We start from the raw sequence: 21072 nt of genomic DNA on the forward strand, positions 1-21072 counted from the left end.
ACTTCAATCCTTTTTATAAGAGTCAGTTGCCCATTGTTTAATAAAGAGTTGGAGCAGAATTATGAATGCATATTGTTAATAATAAATCCCGGCATAAACATATACATTAACTTGGAAAAGTTTGTCATAATAAGGCTTATGTTAGGGTGACAGAGAAAAACTTAGAAATAAACTTGAATATTGACAGTTATTTGGCAGTTCAAATGTTTTAATTAGTTTAAATATTTAAAGAAAAAAATTGCACAGCTGTGTTACTCTGCAAAATAAATTTACCTACTCTTAAAATGATTATAGTGTCTATGAATCTTACAAACTATGATATTACATTAATAAATGAGTGAATTTTTTAATAAAAGATGCCATACAACTGAAAATATTTTATAGCACTATCACTTTTCACAAGTGATAATTAAGAAAATTAAAAATGATTCAAAAGTTTAATTTTGTTTTTCTTGGCTTTCTTATGTACTTAAATATGAATGAACTGGATTGACCTAAATAATAATAATTCAAGGTAGAGTTTAAGTTTTGAAAACTACTAAGTTTATAATGTGGGAGGCTAAATAGTATACTAACAAAAGATGATGGGACTTTAAGGGGAACATCGGGAATCTAAGATAAATAGTTAAGGATGGATAAAAAAGAGAGAAATTAGAATAAATTTATGAGAGAGATTATAGAATTTTTTCCTCTTGGCTTTTCAAAATGCCAACAAACAAAGCAAGATTTATTGAGTCACGGCTATATGCCAAGTACCATTTCCACCTAATTGCGTATAGGAGTCAAGATCCAAATAAAGTAGAGCCTCTACTCTCAAAGAATTTATCTTTTTGTTCTACACAAAATGTCTCATATGCCCAAACTTAGTAGTTATTTATGTAAGTCAATACAAATAATCAAATTAGTCCAAGATCTCAATACCCATCCGTCAGAATCACCAGAAGCATTTATTTTTAAACGCAAATTCTTAGGCCCTGAGAAATTCTAACTCAGCAGATCTGTGGAAGGAATTAGTTTTTAAGTCCCTCAAATGACTCATATTCACAGCTGTATTTGGGAAACATTCGAATATTGGAGGGGAAATAATATAATTAAAAACAAAATCTTTCCATTTCAGAAAGCCTCTCCACAAAGATAGAAGAGAAAGAAAACGATTTTATTATTGAATAAGCATTAGACTGGAATGTGATGCACATCACAGGAAACCAACTTAGAGATTCAAAGACAGAAAGAAATCTCGCCATTTTATATGGCCCTACTGATACAACTCATTTCATGCATGTTTTCAATATAAACAATAATTAGTCCTCAAGTAAGAGAACTTGACAGCACTATTTGTCACACACAGTTTATCCTAAATTCACCTGGTAACTGGGTTTATACAAAGGAAAAAGAATTCCTCACATCTTTATGAGGGGCAATTTTGCAACTTGGAGCTAGGCTCCCACCTCCCACAGAAACTCCACCTCCCACAAAAACTGGGAGGTGGGGTTCTGTAGCCCTTGGTGTTTACATTCCAAAGGGATGGCTAGCAGGCCTTTGAGGAAGGCATTCCTGAGTTGTAAAACTGGCAAGAGGCTTTTTAAAAGAGTTACATACTTCTCGAAGGGGCAGAGAAAGAATTTACAATTACAAGTTGATAAAAATGCCCTAAGAAATGGGTAGGCTGCATATCTTCCCTTAATTTTAACAGGGAAAATTAGCTTTTGATTTTTAATTTGTATTTGCTCCTAAAATATACATACCATAATCTCATCATCTAAGATGGTTTGTGAACAGGATCGCCTGCCTGTGAGATCATGATTGTTTTTAATTACTCTTTTAAATTTAAAATTCTAAAGAGACATGGACAATGTAAGAATGAACACTTAAATAAATGATTGAGTGAATAAAGGAATTGAGAAATGGATGAACAAAAACCCCTTCATCTGAGGGGCATTCCGTCATAGGTGAGCTGTCCCAGTTGTCTTCCATAGACATAAGTCTTGGATAGAGGAGATTGCTGTCTCACATAGAAATTCCATGAGGTGGCCTTCAAGGCCCCTTCCACCAATGAGATTCTTAAAGTGATTTAGATCAGGGACACGTGGGTTGAAATAAAGCAAGTATATTAGAAGTAATCACTGACACAAAGATAATTCAGAGTTGGAGGGACAACTACCTGTAGAATTTATTGCCTTTCTATTGGAAGTTGGCTGTAGTCATTAAGGTCTTTCATATAAGCAATGAACATTCTCAATGACCACAAATACAAAAAATAAATCACCCTGACATCTTTTGAAATACGGTCATACAAGACTATGTAATTATGAAATTAATACAATGCCCCAGAAAGTGACAACCTACATTCACTCTGTGTGGGCTCTTATTTAAAAAGAAATAGCACTAAATTAAAAATCAAACATTTTAGCATACTTAAGAGAAGCTACTCAATAACCAGGTAAAACGCATTTCTAAGGAGAATGTTTTGAGTCAACTGTCAAAATGGCAAAAATTTTTAGTCTTACCACATTTTTTTGACTATTCATGGGTTATTTACTCCTATGTTTTGCTAATCCAAAGTAATGCATATGATGACAGAGCATAAGGCAGGCTGAGGGCAAACTACAAGCTAGCACACTGCCCTCACCCTCCCCAAGGTGGGATATGTGTAATATTCCTCAGGAACTCCTGGCTGCCCAAAAACAAAGGAAAGGAAAGAAAACAAATGGTTGATTGATAGAGATTAGAGTCCTGCAGGACATGAGTCTCCTTCAGTTTACAAATATCTTAGTAAATTTCAAGAAAAAGGCAATCTTATCAATAGCCTAATCTCCAGAAACCTGTAGACTCCATTTCCTGGAGCCCCAACATCACCTTCCCCTCTATAGTGATATGGGGAAGAAGAAAATAGCAGGTAAAATTAAATTTCCCTATAAGCTACAGCCCTTGACAAATACTTGAAGCAAATGCAGAGTATACATTTCTCCAGGAACTCCCTACTATTTTAATGGTAATGCTTTGCTAGAGGGAAAAACAACCTTAGCTTGACAATAGCTAGCCCTCCAGTATCCTGTGAATATTCTTTAGTATATGAAAATCCTTTTAAGAAACTTCCTCTTGACTTTACCTCCCCCAACTCCATAGTATGTAACCAATTACTCTTCACAACCCCAGTGCAGCTCTTTCTGCCCATGGGTCTTGTCCCCATGCTTTAATAAAGTCACCTTTTTGCACCAAAGATGTCTTCAAGAATTCTTTCTTGGCTGTCAGCTCCAAACCCCCCTACCACTCCAAAATTTCATTACATCCACTCAATAAGGCAGTTAAATAAATTATTTCCAAGGTTGTTCTGGAAAATAACCCTTTTGAATCTTTCTGAATCAACCTGTGCCTTCTCTTACACAAAATTCTGGATTGTTTTCCCACTGATTACCTATTTTACCTGCAAAAAGAAAAAAATATATTGTTTTATGAGCTAACAAATTAATATTTTAGGACCGAGTAGATCTATTAGTGGAACAGTGATGCAAAAATATGACACCAGGCTTTCTTCTGAATTGTGACAGAACAGTAATGTTAGCTATCGCATACAGTTTTTGAACTAGTTTTCCTTTTTGCATAGATTGATGTGTCTAATGTAACTATTTTTTCAAAGTTTCAAAGAACTATTTTCCAAACTATGTAAATTATAAATTAAAATTGACCAAGCTGAAATTCATTGAAATTTTAAAAGACAAAGTGAGGCATATTAAACATTTTAAGAGTTTATTTGAGCAACAAGTGATTGTAATACAGCAGTGCCAAAGAAGTGGCTAAGAGCATTCCATTCACAAGGGCTTGGGGAGAGACTTTCATAGAGAAAAGGTGGAAGCAAAGCGAGGAAACTATTTGATTGGTTGTATCTTAAAACCTACTTGATGGTTTATTATTGATTATTCTTAGGTTGTTTTTTTTTTTTAATTTTTTAACGTTTTATTTATTTTTGAGACAGGGAGAGACAGAGCATGAACGGGGGAGGGTCAGAGAGAGAGGGAGACACAGAATCTGAAACAGGCTCCAGGTTCTGAGCAGTCAGCACAGAGCCCGACACGGGACTCGAACTCACAGACAGTGAGATTGTGACCTGAGCCCAAGTCGGACGCTTAACCGACTGAGCCACCCAGGCGCCCCAAAGTTTTGATTTTGTATTTATTTACAGGCTTAGAGTTTGGTTTGCTTAGTAGGTTGCCATGGCATTAGAGCCACCTTAGTCTAATGGCATTAGAGCCACCTTAGTCTTAGCCAGTGTCACCTTAGTCTCCTTGTTTAATTAACTTAACAAAAATCAGTCTATAAGCTCTCTGGAACAAAAGGATCATCTTTATTCTATCATTTCAAACATTATTTATATTTCTTTAATATTTTTAATGAGGTTTTCTCAAGCTAGTGTGATGTTTGGAACGTATTTCTAGACCATAAAGCGTATCCTAAGCCTACCTCCTAGCAGAGGATTTTGACGATATATGCTCAGAAAACACTTAATAGATCAGAGACGTATAAGATCTTCAAGAATTTGAGGAATTCTTGGGAAGCCTGAGGTGTAACATATCTTTAAATATTACCTCCTTTCTTTCACACTAACTTCTTAGTTTTCTCCAGTAATAATAGGAATAGATAAAAAATCCAGAAGGCAATCAAGAAGTCTTCTAAAGTGATTGCATTTTCAGGCAAAGTTATCAATCTAAAAATAGACTAGCTCTACTTCATGGAACTTTCCCAGGTGTAGGAAGAAAATCCCAATGACATTATTAAACACATTGCCTAATACTTTGCCATTCTGGGCATTTGACCATTTGCTCTATGTGGGTATGTTTAATGCCTAAACTAGAAAGCTTTCACATATACAGATAACATCGCATTGAGTTTATGGTTGAAATAGCTCCCAAATAGGGATGCTCAAATCAGGAATTGTAATTGCATGAAGTATTTTGATCAAAGACGTGCCAATACAGAGTTAACAAGTCACCAGTAACTAAATTGCTTATATTTACAAAAATGTCAGTTTTCTGCCCAACTTTTTCACTGCCACCACCAGACTTCTTCCCTAAAGGCAAGATCTTTCAACATTTTTAGCTCTTTCTTCAAGCATTAACTTAAATATTCCTAAATAATATATATAGCTATGCTTAATTTATCAATATTATACAGAGCCAGCTTAATTTCTCAATATATGGCTAGTTAGTTAATGTTTTTAAGCTACTGTACACCTCCCTCCCTCACCTCTGCTCCCTCTTTGTTCTCAGTATATTTGGTTAAACAATATTCAGTGTATACAGTCAAGACTGTGCAACTCTTTTCTTTGCTGAACCGACCAAAATAATGAACTAGAATATCTTTTTCACAAGCTATATTTAATTTTTTTCACTTGCTTAGTTATCTAGGTACTTCTTAATTTTAATGATGAGTGATGCAGTTATCACTAATTTTTTTTACCCAGTCTTTCAAAGATCTACCAAATACCTAAAATATTTTTTCAAATGTTCAATCTCATCTGAGGTCCATTGCCTTTCCTGGGAAAGATTTTCCTCTTATATCTTCATCCTCTGTCAAGTTTGGACGGATTCTGTCTCGGCCTAAAATAAAACTGTCATCCTTGGACTTTGACAATTTTCTATGTTGGATCACCCATTACCTAAATCCTAGATTTTCCCTATTCTCAGTTTATTTCCATATTTTGCTGATACTTACCCTTTATTAGCTTCCTAAGAAAAGATATACTGGGCATATATATTTTTGCCCATGGACATTAGAAAGTATCTCTATTCTACTGTCATACCTGATTGATAGTTTTTGCTGGGTATGGATAGTTTGGCTGGTTATTTTTACCAAATATTAAACTATTTGTCCTCAGAAATTGGAAAATACTGCTTCATTTTTTTCTAATTTCCAGCATTATTCTTGAGGAAATTTGAACTATATTCTGTTTTTCAGTTATTGTTGGTGACCTGTCTTGTGTCCACCACTCTTTGGGTCTCCTTTATTCAGAAAATCTTTATGGTGTTCTGAAATGTCTTATGTGCCCTGTCCTGGGTCTGTTTTTATTCACCATATTTGAAGGAGTGTGACCTTTAGGGATAAAGGCTATCATAGTGAGCTTCACAGGAAGAATCAGGAGCCCCATGGACCTAGTTGCTCTAAATAAGACCACCATCTCATTTTCCATCTCCTGTCATAGCTCATGCTTTTAATCACTGTTTTTCACGGGTTCTTGGGAGCAATTGTATTCATTTGCTTTCTCTCTTTTGTTTTACCTTAAGACTGCCTCAATTCTACCTTAAGTTAGTTACCAATCATCCTTCTGATACCCATCTTTCAAAACTGTGTTGAAAAATTTCATTCATTTTTCACCTTTTCTGCAACATTTTCTTTTTTGTCTAATACTTTATTTCTTTACTTTAACTTTAATGGGGTTTGAGTAGTTATAGGAGATAAACAGAAGAAGCTAGTCTATTATACTTAAGCAGATGCTGTAATTTCATTTTTAAAGGGAAAAACCAATGTACCTAAACCTTCCTAGTGGTAGCCTTAAAATACAGTACTTTCTATCTGGTCCCCAAATAAAGAGGAGGGTATGAAAACTTTTAAAAGAAGAAGTCTTTTTTTCAATACCTCCTGCCTGTCTTCCCCTACTACTCCTGTACTTCTTGGTATGTGCCTCTTCCTTCCTAGCATCTATCTCCACTAAGTTTAAGTTGATTTTGTTTTAAATATTTTTGAGTTTATTGTATTTCTTTTTTGCTTCCTGGAATGTATTTTCTCCTTTCAATAACTACCTCTAGTAATCTTACTTTATATTGCTTTTGTCTCAAGCAAATGTAACTATATTTATCTAGTCTTAAGAATATTGGAATGTGTATAATCCACTTTAGAAGGATATACACCAAAGAGACAAAGTGAGTAGTATTTCATAGCATATTTATAAATATCATTTAGGTGAGCTTGTCATTTCTTTGTTCCCAAATGAGACAGACATCTCAGAAAAAAGAGACCAATGTGTTTCCTCACTTGGCCAGATACTATACCAATAATGAGAACAGAAATTTAAATATTTGACCAGCAAACTCTCCATAATCATGCATATTCAAACTTCTTTTCTTTTGCTCCCATAATAAAAAAAGACAAACATGATGATAAATAAGTAGAGCCAATATTTCTCACAGCAATAGAACAGTATTTAATTTATACTGGCATTAATCAGGTGTGATCTAGAGTGCTAAATACATTATTCACACAGATTTTTGTGGGCTCTGAATAAATAGAGCATTATTCACACAATGGCACCTTATGCTATTATAAAGACAATTGAGTTAAAAATAAATTAATAAAAGTGCCATGCAAATACAACTGAGTCATGTGGACTTTTTATTGTCTAACACACACTATATAGTAATAATAGACCCTTGTATTTATAGACTGATTTTCTTCAAGGAACTCAAAAAATTTTCTAGACATAGTTTTATTTTTATTTTTATTATTTTTTAAAATGTTTATTTATTTATTTTGAGACACAGAGTATAAGTGGGGAGGGATAGAGAGGGAGAGAGGGAGAGAGAATCCCAAGCAGGCATGGTGCTGTCAGTGCAGATCCTGATGTGGGACTTGATCTCAGGAATCGTTAGATCACGATCTGAGCAGAAATCAAGAGTTGGTCACTTAACTGACTTAGCCACCCAGCCAACCCAAGACATAGTTTTAATATGCATGTTTCACAACTACAATAAGACATGAAAAAAAGAGAAAACAGGTACAATATCAAAGAGGGATTTTGTTTATTCATCACCTCTTTAATAAGGTAACTGTATTTTGTAACAAAAATATTCAGTATTATAGAAATGATTTTAAAGTGTGGAATGTTTCCTAAAGCAGCATCTATATAACAAGTTGTGTCTTTAAATGATGAGCTACTAGTGTTAGTGACATACTTTAACTTGTTTAACTCAGTTCAACGATCTCCCTTTTCCACTCAACATTTTCCCATCTCTTACCTCCTAGATATCTTGTATTGTATCTTGAACCTGGAAAACAATTGGTGTCTTCAACTTAAAAAATTAAAATGACACTATTTACTCCCTATTGTGTTTCCTGGGCTATGATGGGTATTAAAAAGGCCTAAGAATATTGGGGAGTCCTTTGATCATAAAAAGGTCCTTTGATCATAAAGTGGGCATGTGTCACATCTACTAATCTCCACCACAATACCTAACTACCACTATTCTCCCTTTAATTTCGGAATTATTAGTATTCAAGTGAGACCCCCATTGCACTCTCTAATTTAGCATTTGTTGTGTCCAACAGCCTCCAAACCATCAAAACTGCTGCTTCCACTATCTGGTATGGAAAGCATGCATCAATTTCCTAGTGATTAAATGGATACAGCCAATGATACTTGAATTTCAATTGTATTTTTGGGACCCAGCAGCAAGAAGCTAACAGTGGGCTTTTGGAACTAGAAGTTTATTTTGGAAGTAGAAGACAGTTGGACAGGGCTAAGTTGGAGCTGCTGCTAAGGCACATTCCCTAGAAGAGGACCAGCATGGGTCACTTCTCATACAGGGTTAACCAGTAATACCCCAAAAAGCAGCATTGCCCAGCAGAGCACTCTAACCATATGCCCAGTTAAGAAAAAATAATTTTGCCTTTTCTCCATAATCCATTCTTCCTGATTCCAAATTTAAGAAGCTAGAATCAGAGGCAGGATAAAGAGTAAAGTAGCAAAACAATTTTCTTCCCCTTTCCCTGACTCGGGTTCTAGCTAGGAGGAGATAAACTGGATGATGAGTGACTGAGGTTTTAATAACTGTAGATGACTGGGAAGCTAAGGAAGTTTGCTCAGATATTCTTAGAAGATGTGCTACTCATCAAGGAAATGAGATTTAACTTAGTCCTGGTTGGGGCAGTGGCTGATGAAAAAAGCAAAATAATTTCATGTTATGTCCTACTGAGTTAAACATTTCAGCATCCTGGTTATACAAATCTATTCAAAGCTTTAGATAGTGAGGCACAGTTGTAGTGATGGGTTACTGTTTTCATTAGTATTTGATTTTTAAAACTCAGGCACAAGTTATAATCCAAAAGGATATTACACCAATATCCTACTACTGCCTGAATATAAATCTCTAACTGCTTACAGAAGTGCCTACATAAGTAGATTCCAACCTTTTCAAATCATCAAATAAATAATTAAGGGCACACTTAATTATTTTTCTAGTTTGCATCTAGTCTTCTCTTCTCCAACCCATTTTGCATTGATTTTTTTTACTAACTGAACTTTTGTTATTTGTTTTTTTTACTCGTCTATCAGATATCTCTTCTAAATATTACTCATAATTTTATCCCCTTAAAAGTGATAACATTGTCTATGTTGTTCATAAATATATTCCCAGCTCCTTGCTTATAATAGATATTTAATAAATATTTGCTGATTGAATGTAACCTTTGCCATACATTTTATATATAATTTCTACTAAACAAATGACATTTCATAAATTCTAACTATTTCATTTCCCATTAGCTCACCAGGATTGCTACACAGAAATGATGTCCTTCCAGGCCAGATCAGAGAACCTTAATAAATCTTTGCTTTATCAAGTGCTTAATGTAGAATTTCCCAAGTTGGAAATGACTGCTCAATAAAAATGAGTGATAACTATTGCCAAAATAAAATGAATGTGTTAGATCAAAACTCCATAGTAAATGTATATAAATGCTGGATGTCAAGATGATGATAATGTTAATTTTCCTCAATTTCACTTTTACCTGGTAATATGAGCTATAATCTCATTTACTATATCTTTATAGATATTAGTTATGATCAGAATAAGCATCAATATCAAGTAGTACATCACTACATTATCATGTTTATCAAGGTCATAACATTGGGTATACTATAATTTATTAATCTTTTATTTCCAATGAGTTCTTGGAAACAGTTCTAAACATTCATGAAAACTGTTTTGTCTACATTTCTATTTTGTTTTAAATATGGAAATTCTAACATTTTATGGAATTTCATGACACTTTGCACTTACCTTCTGTATAAATCCAAAGCTATTGTTCTTTTTTACAGTTAAAATGACTATGAGAATTATTAATATCACTCAAATACTTCTGTGTGACCCTTAGTCTAGCTTTGTAGGGCATCTTCAATTTATATTCAACTTTAATTTGGGAAAGAAAAGGAAAAAATAAATTTGAGAACCTGGGAAAACAATATAATCTCTAATACTTATTTTAATTGTAATGTAGTAGGTGGTAATATTTCTTACACTAAAATCAAGTAAGAAAACCTCTTGACACGAAGTTGAAATATTAAACCAGTCAAGATTCTAACCAGATTCCTACAAGATTCACTTGTAGGAATATGAACTTGAAGGATTTGAAACCTGGTTGAGATGGATCATATCATTCAGAAAGTGATAAATACAACTCACCATGAAGAAAAAATGTAAATAATCAGAATACTTTGGAGTTCTTCTGAACATTTGTCTTAACTCTCAATGGCCACTAGATGGCACCTCGTATTTGGCAACCATAACAGTTCCTTATTTCTAGAGCTTAAAATAACTATAGCACCAGGTCAGTTCTGACAGAGCAAAAATTAATCCTGCCACGGACATCTAACACTTCCTTGTCAGATATCTAAATTTAAAATGCATGTGATTTTCTGGTCACACACAAAAATATATAATACCTTGTTATTGTTCCCAGGTGTTCTGACTTCTAAAGGAATTGTGAGATTTAAATTTTCTTAAATAGGGTATTTGATTTACATCATTCTAAAGTAGGGATTGGAACCATATTACTCTAAATATGTTTCATTCTTTAAGCATTCATTTTATTTTTCCAAGGCCAAATTAAGTTATTTAAAATTGGTTTTGTAAACTTAAAAGGCAATTGTGATCAATACTACCCTCAAAGGATTTAGAGTCATAGACCCCTGTTTTATTCATTTATTAATTCTTCAAAAACCATTTTGGAGCAATATCTATGACAAAAGCATGTGCTGTGTATAGCAGAATCTGAATGTACTACTGTTTATCTTTCCAGAATACTTCATTATGAAGTAAGAAATAAAAAATTAAAACTATCCATTTAAATGCATGTCTAATGCCTAATAGCTTCTCTAAGAATGGCAGCTTTCAAGTAATTGTAGATTTCGTCAGTGAATCCAGAATAATACAATTTAAATTAAAAGAAGTTAATTTTAGGGTGAAACAAGAACATAGGTTTGTTTGTTTAAGTGTTAACTGTTACTGCCGAGATGTTTATCTTTTTTCACATGGTTGTGTATTTTCTTTTTGTTGTTGTTTTTGGGAGGAAGTGTTTTTAGTTTTTAATTTTTTATAGTTGACACACAATGTTACATTATTTGCAGGTATACAACACTGTGGCTCTACCTCTCTATGCATTATGCTATGTTTACCTCAAGTGTAGGTAGCTACCATCTGTCCTAATACATCGTTACTGCAATATCACTGACTGTATTCCCTATGCTGTGCCTTTATTCCCATGCTTTATTCATTCCAAAACTAGAAGAATGGTACTCTATTTTCATACTGAGGGACGATTTAGTTGTGATATGGCCAAGGGAAGACAAATGCTCTCTTGCTTTCAGAAATACCATTTTCTCTTGCTTCTTCATTTTTATTTCTTTTACATTGTTTTTATCTTTTCTTATTCTATTTTGCTGGCTCATTTCCTTTGCCATCTTCTTCTCACTCACCATATTCTCTTCTCTTCTCTTCTCTTCTCTTCTCTTCTCTTCTCTTCTCTTCTCTTCTCATCCCACATTCCCTCAAGGTGCTCTTATCTATTTCCATGACTTTGGCTCAGAGATAATATATTAGGAATATTTCTCTGTTCTTCCTGTGTGGCTTTCCCTACTGGGCTCTAGATTAGAATATAAATTGACTTAGCATATCAGCTGACTATTTAATAGACAACTCAAAATCACCATATCTAAAACTAAGAATTTGCATCTTCCCGTAGAACCCCCTCGCCCTTCTGAAGGATCCACCCACACACCCAGGCCAGAACCCTGGAGTTCCTTAGATTTCTCCCTTGCCCTTGCCTCTTATATCACTAAGTCCTGTGGCCACTGTCTTTGAAATATCTCCTACATCTAATCCCTTCCCTTCATCCCCTTCATACTTAGTATTGCAAGTAACATTTTCTTCCATTGGTTGGCCATGTCTCTGCCCTTCAATACTCATCTTTGCTCTCTATTTTGACCTTAACCTTGAGATTGACTGAAATACTCATAGTTCCTCTCCTTTGTATTCCTCCAGCCTTTTTACACTGACTGTCCCCTTTGCCTCTCCACTTGCTTGATTCTTATTCTGGTCAACTTGTGTTCTCTTTTCAGGGTTTAGCACACCTGTGATGTTTTCCCTGTAATCACTAGGTAGAGCTGGCCATGATGACAAATCAATATGTTTACTCAATGGATATCTATCTGAGTTTTAGTTTTGTCATCAATAACATGAGAAAATAATGCACTTATATCATTACATTTTTAAGAGCAATGAAATGAATAAATCACTTATGAAAGTTCCTGGTAAGTAAGTTCCTGGTTAGTAAGTATTTACTAAATGTCAGGCATTAGTAATAATAGTATTACTAGTAGTATTGGTGTTACTGCTCCTATTGCTATTAAAGTGCCTTCTGTATCCCAGGTTCTGAAGCAGGTACTAGAAATATATGAATTGATATATATAATTTGCATGTCTACCATTATTCTAGATACTAAGATCTGTCAGATTAGGGACTGCATTGTACTTAATTTTGAATATCAAATGCCTGGCTTAATCCCTAATACAGACTAGGATCCCAAGTGAATTAAGGAAAGTGGCATGTCAAAGTCCTTTACCTTGATTATTTCCATCATCATGTCAGGATATCAGTCTCAGGACAGAGTGGATTCTCCAATCTCAATTGATGGCAGAAGTGGGGAAAAACTATCTTTTGCTCTGAAATGGAATGTATAGATTAGAATTAATATACAACCACTGTTATTACTTATGTGCACTATCCATTTGGAGATGAGAGTATAATAGGATCTTGCTATCATAGTATAATCTGGGGATTGATATTAAAGAAGAATCACCACTCTGAAATTCTTTTTTTTTTTCTGTCCTGACAGTAATGACTTTGCTTGAATGTAGCATAAATTAAACCAGTCTTATATCAAATTCCACTTTCGCAGGGAATATAAAATGGGTCATGATATGTAAGTTTTCGCTATATTTCACTATCTTATAAAGGTGTAAAGAACTGCATTTTCCAGAAGTCTGAATAGTAGATAATGGTATTGCTTTAAACCATATGTACTAAGCGTTTCAAAAGGAATAAATGTGGAGGCTAATTTGATGGTTCCTTTTTTTTTCCAGAAATATTAGTATAGTTTCATGACTACTTATTAATAACTGGAAATCTTTATTTTTAATAAAGTACTTTCTTGTCATTTTAATTATGTACTTAAAAATTATCTGATGAACTTTCATTTTTAAATATATTGGTGGCACTAAAAGATTACACAGTAAAAATAATGATGTTGAATTGAAAAAAATGACTTAAGAACTGGATATGGGCAAGATATTAGCATTAACTGCACAACGTGGACTTGAAATGCTACTTTTCCGCTGATGCTCCATTTGTAATGCATTTTCTTCTTCTCCCACCCAGTCTTCACTGGTTAGTAGGAAAAATTAAAACTTCAATTACAATATGTGTTTTGTTGACTTAAAAATGATCCCACCTATAACTGCTCTAGGGAACATATTAAACTAAAACAACATCTTCCAAATGTTAAAATTAACCCCAAATTAAAATGATGTATTTAGTTAAACATAGAAATGATAAAGAAAAACAAAACACAACAGGACTGCATGGAAGAGAAGAAGAATAATCTGTCTATTGACGTTGTGTCCACAAAACCCCTAATTTTCTTGTCTTGTCTAAGTACCTTATCAAAGATATCAATGTTCTCATTCAAAGTGAGTAAAGTAAGTAAACACCTATATTTCTTTCCTCCCTTCATTAAGATTCACCAAAATGACTCTAAGACATATGAAGGGGGAAAAAAACATAAATGATTAAAGAATGAGAACTTTCCATTCAACTTTATCATCAGATAAATTTTTAACAAGGATTTTTTTGAATTACACAGTAGTATGTAGTATATGTACCTTTTACAGTTAAACATAATGATACTGCAATATTTATTTATTTTAATTTATTAACACTAAAGCAGGGATTTAAAAATTAATAAATTATTTTGTACCAGGTGCTAATAATATGTGAACAGTAGAATGGAAATAATAATTAAATAATTAATATCAATTATTAAACACCAAATATTAATAATATTTAATACTATTATATAATTATATATTATTATTATATAATAATAAATGTATTATTCAAATGGCTAGCTCATTTGAATCTTCTAATGTAAGAAATCAACGTTTTAGTCAATTCAGAAATGTTAGATAATTGAAATGCAGACAACCAGTGTGACCTCATTATCTTGAGAAGGAAAAAAAAAGAATTTGAGTTATTCTAGAGTATTATGTCTAGCTCAATTTAAGATAATTATTCTTCAGTTAAGTAAATTATTCATGAAACTATCATGATCATAGTTCTGAAAATTTGGGATATGTACAACAAATGTTCTAAATCACTCATAACCTGCTATGTATGCATTATTGCCTTGCTGAATTTATCTCCAGGATATTGTTTCTTGCTGATTGTGCCAGAGACTCTCAGTTGTCTCCCAAACTTACTTTCTTGCTACAGGAAATGACTTTCCACAACAGAGGTTTGAAAATATCAAATGTCTGTTTTCTCAGACTTCTTTGCAGCAAGGGTTTGTGACCCAGTCCTGGCCAATGAGGGCTGAGGGATAGTCTGATTAAGGAAAGGCAGTTGTGTTGTCTGGGAAATACTTTACTTCCTGTTAAAATAGAGATGTGTGAAAATTTGAAATGAGAAATGTTCAAGCATCTTACGATCAGGAGATGATGGCCAAGAGAAACTGACACAGCACTGACATTGTCAAACCAACATGTCTCTAGAAACAATATGTCTCTAATAAGGTATATACTTATATACTTACTACATTGAGAAAAAAAGAAGCACTTAGTTTACACCACTTTTATTCAGGTATTCTTTTACCTCCAGCCAAAAAACATTGTAAATGACATATGTTTATATATACAATTATGATCACAGTGTGTATCTTATTTTGTATCTTATTTTTGTCACATAATATTTTATTATCATTTTCTTATATTGATATATTCTCCTCAAAGCTGTTATTTAATGGCTATATAATGTAACATTGTATGCATATATTGTACTGAGAATTTCCATAGGCTTCACGAATATTATGGCAAATAAAATCGTATTAAGACTAATACCTTCAGTCCCAGTATTTTTGAACCCTCACTGCTTCCATGAATGCTCTGTTTTATAAATCAGGGATCTGTGCATGGGCTTCAGTTTTCAGAAAAAACCCCTGTAATTATCAGCAGTATTTAGGGTATAGTTTGTGTCTATGTATACTCTTTCTAAGGGGACAGTCCATAGTTCTTAGAACATTCTCAAAGAGAAATAATAAGGCTAAAAGTTTAAAAGTGAGCTGTTCTCTTATTCCTTAAGTCTCCTTAAAAGATAATGGAGTGCTTAAAAAATAACAACAATATTGTGTGAGGTATGTAACATGTGTACAAATAAAATACATGGCAAAAGCACAAGACCAGGAGAAAAATGGAAGTATGTAATTACGAGGCTCTTCTACTATATATGAAGAGGTATAATATCATTTGAAGTTACTCTCTGATTACAGATGTTTACTGTAAATTCTAATGCAATAACCAAACCAAATGAAGACCACCAAAGGAGATAAAATGCAATCATAAAAAATATCCTGTAATCTAAAAGAAGGCAGAAAAAGAAGAAAAGAGAAGCAAACAACAGATGTAACAAAGACGGCAAACAGCAAGATAATAGGCTTACACCCAATCATATCAATATCCAGGTAAAATGGATAAATACCTACTCACTCCAATTCAGTGATAGAAGCTATTAGAGTGAATAAAACAGGGAGACCCACTAATATGCTGCCTACAAGAAATTCGCTTTATATATAAAGACAAATAGATTAAAAATAAAAATGTGAGAAATGTTGCACCATGTTAACATTAGTTTTAAAAAGATAGAATTGCCATATTAATATCAAGCAAAGTAGATTTCAGAGCAAAGTTACTCCATAATGACAAAATGGCAGTTCATCAAGAACATAAAACCATTCTAACCATTTATGCATTTGATACAGAGCTCCAAAATTCCTGTGGGCAGGGGGAAACTGGGAGACATAGGTAAATCCACAATTAAGGACAGAGATTTCAATACCCCACACTCTCAATAATTGATAGAACAACTAGACAGAAAATCAGTCTGGATATAGAAGACTTGAACAACCCCATCAATTGATTTGAACATTTGACATTTGTAGAATATTACATCCAACAACAGCAGACACATGGAATATTTACCAAACATATCAAAAGCAAATTTTAATACATTTAAAAGAATTTTGGTCATACATAGTATATTCTCTAATTACAATGGTCAGAGAACAATCATTACAGAAAGATCTCTTTAAAATCCCCCAAAACATAGAAACTAGTATGTTACTTCTTTTTTTTTTATTTTATTTAAATTTTTTTTTTAATTTATTTTTGTGACAGAGAGAGACAGCATGAGCAGGGGAGGGGCAGAGAGAGAGGGAGACACAGACTCCGAAGCAGGCTCCTGGCTCTGAGCTGTCAGCACAGAGCCTGATGCGGGGCTCGAACCCACAGACTGTGAGATCATGACCTGAGCCGATGTCGGACGCTTAACCAACTGAGCCACCCAGGCGCCCCAACTAGTATGTTATTTCTAAATAGCTAATTGAACAAAGAAGAAAGCAAAAAGAAAATTAGAGAGTATTTTGAAATGAACATAAAACACTACAGGCCGAAATTTGTGAGATGCTGCTAACACAGTAACTTATAGCACTAAAGGGTTTATAGCACTAAACTACAAAGGTTAGGAAAGAAGATTGTTCTCAAGTTAGTAACCTCATCTTCCAGCTTAAGAAACTACAAAATAAAATGAAACTAAAACCAAAGGAAACAAAAGAAAATACATAATAATTAACAGCAGAAATCAATAGAATATAAAACAAACAAACCAAAAAAATAGTAGAGAAAATCAGTGTAAACAAAAGATTGCCCTGTGAGAGAAGATCAATAAAATTGCTAAACTTCTATCCAAGCTGATCAGGGACAAAACAGAAATCACAAATTACTATCAACAGGAATGAGCGAGGTAGTATCACTAAAGAATCTTTAGATATTTAAATGAGAAAATAAATTATTACTAATATCTTTAGGCCAATATATTAGACAGCTTGGTTGAAATGAACCAATTCCTTAAAAGACACAACTACCAAAACTCATTCAAAAGGAAATACATGACCAGAATAGCCCATGTCTATTAAAGAAACTCAATTTGTAGTTAAAAACCTTTACATAGAGAAAACTCAAGGTCCAGGTGGTTTTACTGGTGAAGTCTAACAAATATTTGAGGAACAAAAACATTGCCAATTCTAAATAAACCCATCCAGAACATAGAATATCAAAGTATTCTATGGTTTTGGCATTTTCAGATTCTAAAATTGAAAAAAATATATATCAACTTCAAGAGAAGAATAAAATTATAGCCATTATCTCTTTTGAAAATTGATTTATACTCCCCAACAAAATATTAGCAAATAAAATCTAGCAATATATAAAAATGATAATATGTTACCAATAAGATTTATTCCTGAAATGTATGGCTGATTTAACAATTGAAAATGTTTTCTTTTACCCTACATAGCCCACTAAACTTTTTAAAGTTTAAATCTAAACTTTCTCTTTTTCTGACCTCATGAACTTTGCATACCGTGGAATCAGAATTATTTTCCATCCATCCGTCAACACTTGGCTATTATGGACCTATCGTTCTAGGTATGGATATAATTTACTATTGACTGATCACCTACTAGGTGATCTACACCTACTAGGTGCACTACTAACAGTATTTTATTTAATATTCACTGGAAAACTAAAAGTGGAAAACTATTATGTCATAGGAGACAAAAAGCAGGCCTAATATGTTAATGAACTTACTTTCCCAGGATGTGAAAGCAACAGGGCAAGGATTTTAATCCTTTACAATTTGTAAATCCATGATCTTCCATGTCGTGGTGAACCCCTTATAACCCCCAAACACATATTTTTCATATTTCTTTGCATTCTCACCTACTGTTCCTTCTGTTTGGAAGGAACGTCTTCCCTTCTTCGTTTGGTTAACTTTTATTCAACCTTCAAGAAACAGCATGTATTTAGAGAAACAGATACTATCAGACACTACTAGTATCAGTGTACTTGCTGGATGACAATTGGAAAAAATGTAAGAAGCTGAAATGACTTTTTTTTCTACCAAAAGATTCATATATTTTAGTTTTTTCTAAGGAAAAGAAATTAAACTAGCATGTAGAGAACACATGGAAAAATGGTTATTATAACATTACTATCTTATAATGCTTTCCAGAAACATGGAAATATGTAAGGTACTAGACAAAATTAAAAAAAAAAAATAAATCACAGCCAAGCTTAAGAAGAGAGAGAGAAAGAAAAGGAAGGGACAGAATAAAAGAGAGGGAAATTTCCTGGTGTCAAACCTGAAGGATATAGTCAAAGCCATACACCTATGTAACTAACTGATGCCATGACAGAGCACAGGCGTATCAGACATGACACAGCTCCAGAGCAGTGGGGAATGAGTTACTTGCCCTTAGATGAGACTAGGACAGTACCTTTAAACCAGTGCAAGGAAAATAGTTAGAAACAAGTGTCCTGCAAACACGTCACAGCCCTGAAGGCAGTTGCAGTCATGTAAAGAGGCCTTGAAAACACAGTCACAACAGCCAGAGAAAGTTGCTAAGTGTCTTGCTGAGTCCTGAATTTTAAAATGATGAAAAACAAAATTATAGTAAAGTAACAGAAATCTAATAAAGGATAGAAATTAAGGGGAAAAAAAGGGAAAAAATGAAAAACAACCAAATAGAACTTTTTTTTTTTAATTTTTTTTTTCAACGTTTATTTATTTTTGGGACAGAGAGAGACAGAGCGTGAACGGGGGAGGGGCAGAGAGAGAGGGAGACACAGAATCGGAAACAGGCTCCAGGCTCTGAGCCATCACCCCAGAGCCTGACGCGGGGCTCGAACTCACGGACCGCGAGATCGTGACCTGGCTGAAGTCGGACGCTTAACCGACTACGCCACCCAGGCGCCCCCAAATAGAACTTTTAACATGAAAATATTGTCAGTGATGTTAAAACCACCATGGATGGACTAAACCAATTAATGATAAAATTTTAGCAATCTAAGACTACACAGAGCTTCTTAACTAGATAATGTGCATCTACCAAAAATCTACAGCAAGTTTAAATCAGCAGTGGAAAATCTAGTGGGAAATATTAGTTACAAACTTAAGTTCATAATCAGGAATCACAAGTCACAAATATTTGGAAGCACCTATGCCATAAAGGATGAAACAATAAAGCCAACAACCTGAATTTACACCTGCAGAAACAGAATTAATAGAATAATTAGAATGGGACTTTTAAATAAGTAAAATTGTTATCCTCAAAGAGAGTATTATACTATAAAAAATGAGCAGTTAGTTAAATATAAGCTACTTAATGTTTAAGAAAACAAATTAGCTACTTAATGTTTAAGAAAACAAATTGTTTAAGAAAACAAACTGTGCCTGGGTGGGTCAGTTAGTTGAGATTCCAACTTCGCCTCAGGTCATGATCTCACGGTGGTTCTTGAGCTAGAGCCCCGCATCGGGCTCACTGCTGTCAGGGCAGAGCCTGCTTCAGATCCTCTGTCCCTCCCACCCCCCTCTGCACCTCCCAGCTTATGCTTATTCTCTCTCTCTCTCAAAAATACGTAAACATTTAAAAAATTAGAAGCAAATATTTTTGTCTTTGTATTTTATGTAAATATTTTATGATTTAAACAAATATTGCTTAACAAATAACAATTATTTTCCTGGACTAACAAGCTGCCATACTTATTCTATCTTCTATCTTTTACTCCTCTATGTTTTTTTTAAAGCCACTTTCAGCTTTGCAGAGTAGGAAATGAAGAGGGGAAATCATGAGGATATAGAAGAAGTAATAGAAATGAAGAACAAATCCAGCTCTCTTAGCTTTAGTAAGGAGACAATTAAAAGCAAGAGTGAATAATTTATCCAAGGTCACATAGTCTCTTGTGGAGAGCAAGTATTGGGATGAAAAAAAGGGGGAGAAAGAAAAGGAAAGCAGTAGAGAACGCCAATTTATCTCACTCTTCTCTCTACTATCCCAAACCAAGTTTCCAAAACTATAGGGGAATCCTTTCTATAATTCTTAAGTAGGGTGAGTTTCATGTGGGGGAGAGGTTGTACGATTTCCAGTTAAGAAAGACATTCTGATCTTTGTTAGGTATTGATTAAAGTGATTTTTTGGTTCTCACGGTTAAGTGCCATTTATATTACATTCAGTGATAAGGTCCCTATCACTACTCAGAATTTTTCCCAGTTCTATCACATCTGTTCTTCAGGATGGCAACACCTTTGCAGGATGTATAATGTTATACATGGAAAATCTGAGGCAATAAAAACATCATCAGTGTTAAGCCTATCCATTAAGGACCTCTTTAATTCTTACTTTGCTTTTTCTCTTTGACAGATGATGATAAGAAATGATATATTCAGCACCATATTCATAATGAAGGCCTACAGCTTGCAATCAGACACCAGAGAAAATCAGTTTATATTTGATGGCTTAGTGCCATCCTAGGGTCACAAGTGATTATGAGGGTCAAAAAAAAAAAGACGCCAAAGCTATTTCCCAACATGTCCAATTCTTTGTCTTTGTAAGATACAAGTACCATTCTTTTCATTTAT

The 21072-nt window shown here is 33.8% G+C and overlaps 2 long non-coding RNA genes across 2 annotated transcripts in view; one reads left to right on the forward strand and one right to left on the reverse strand.

The window, feature by feature from the left end:
* Positions 1 to 21072, forward strand: part of LOC111559534 — a 327598-nt gene that overhangs the window by 113124 nt on the left and 193402 nt on the right. The gene's annotated exons all lie outside the window — the stretch shown is intronic.
* LOC123383976 overlaps positions 11380 to 21072 on the reverse strand; it is an 82114-nt gene continuing 72421 nt past the window's right edge. Inside the window, exons 2-3 of the long non-coding RNA XR_006594442.1 lie at positions 12890 to 12989; positions 11380 to 11910 (exon numbers count right to left, since the gene is read on the reverse strand). This is a non-coding gene — a long non-coding RNA (uncharacterized LOC123383976). The remainder of the gene's footprint in view (positions 11911 to 12889; positions 12990 to 21072) is intronic.

The sequence above is a fragment of the Felis catus genome, chromosome A2, assembly GCF_018350175.1.
Source record: "Felis catus isolate Fca126 chromosome A2, F.catus_Fca126_mat1.0, whole genome shotgun sequence".
NCBI lineage: Eukaryota > Metazoa > Chordata > Mammalia > Carnivora > Felidae > Felis > Felis catus.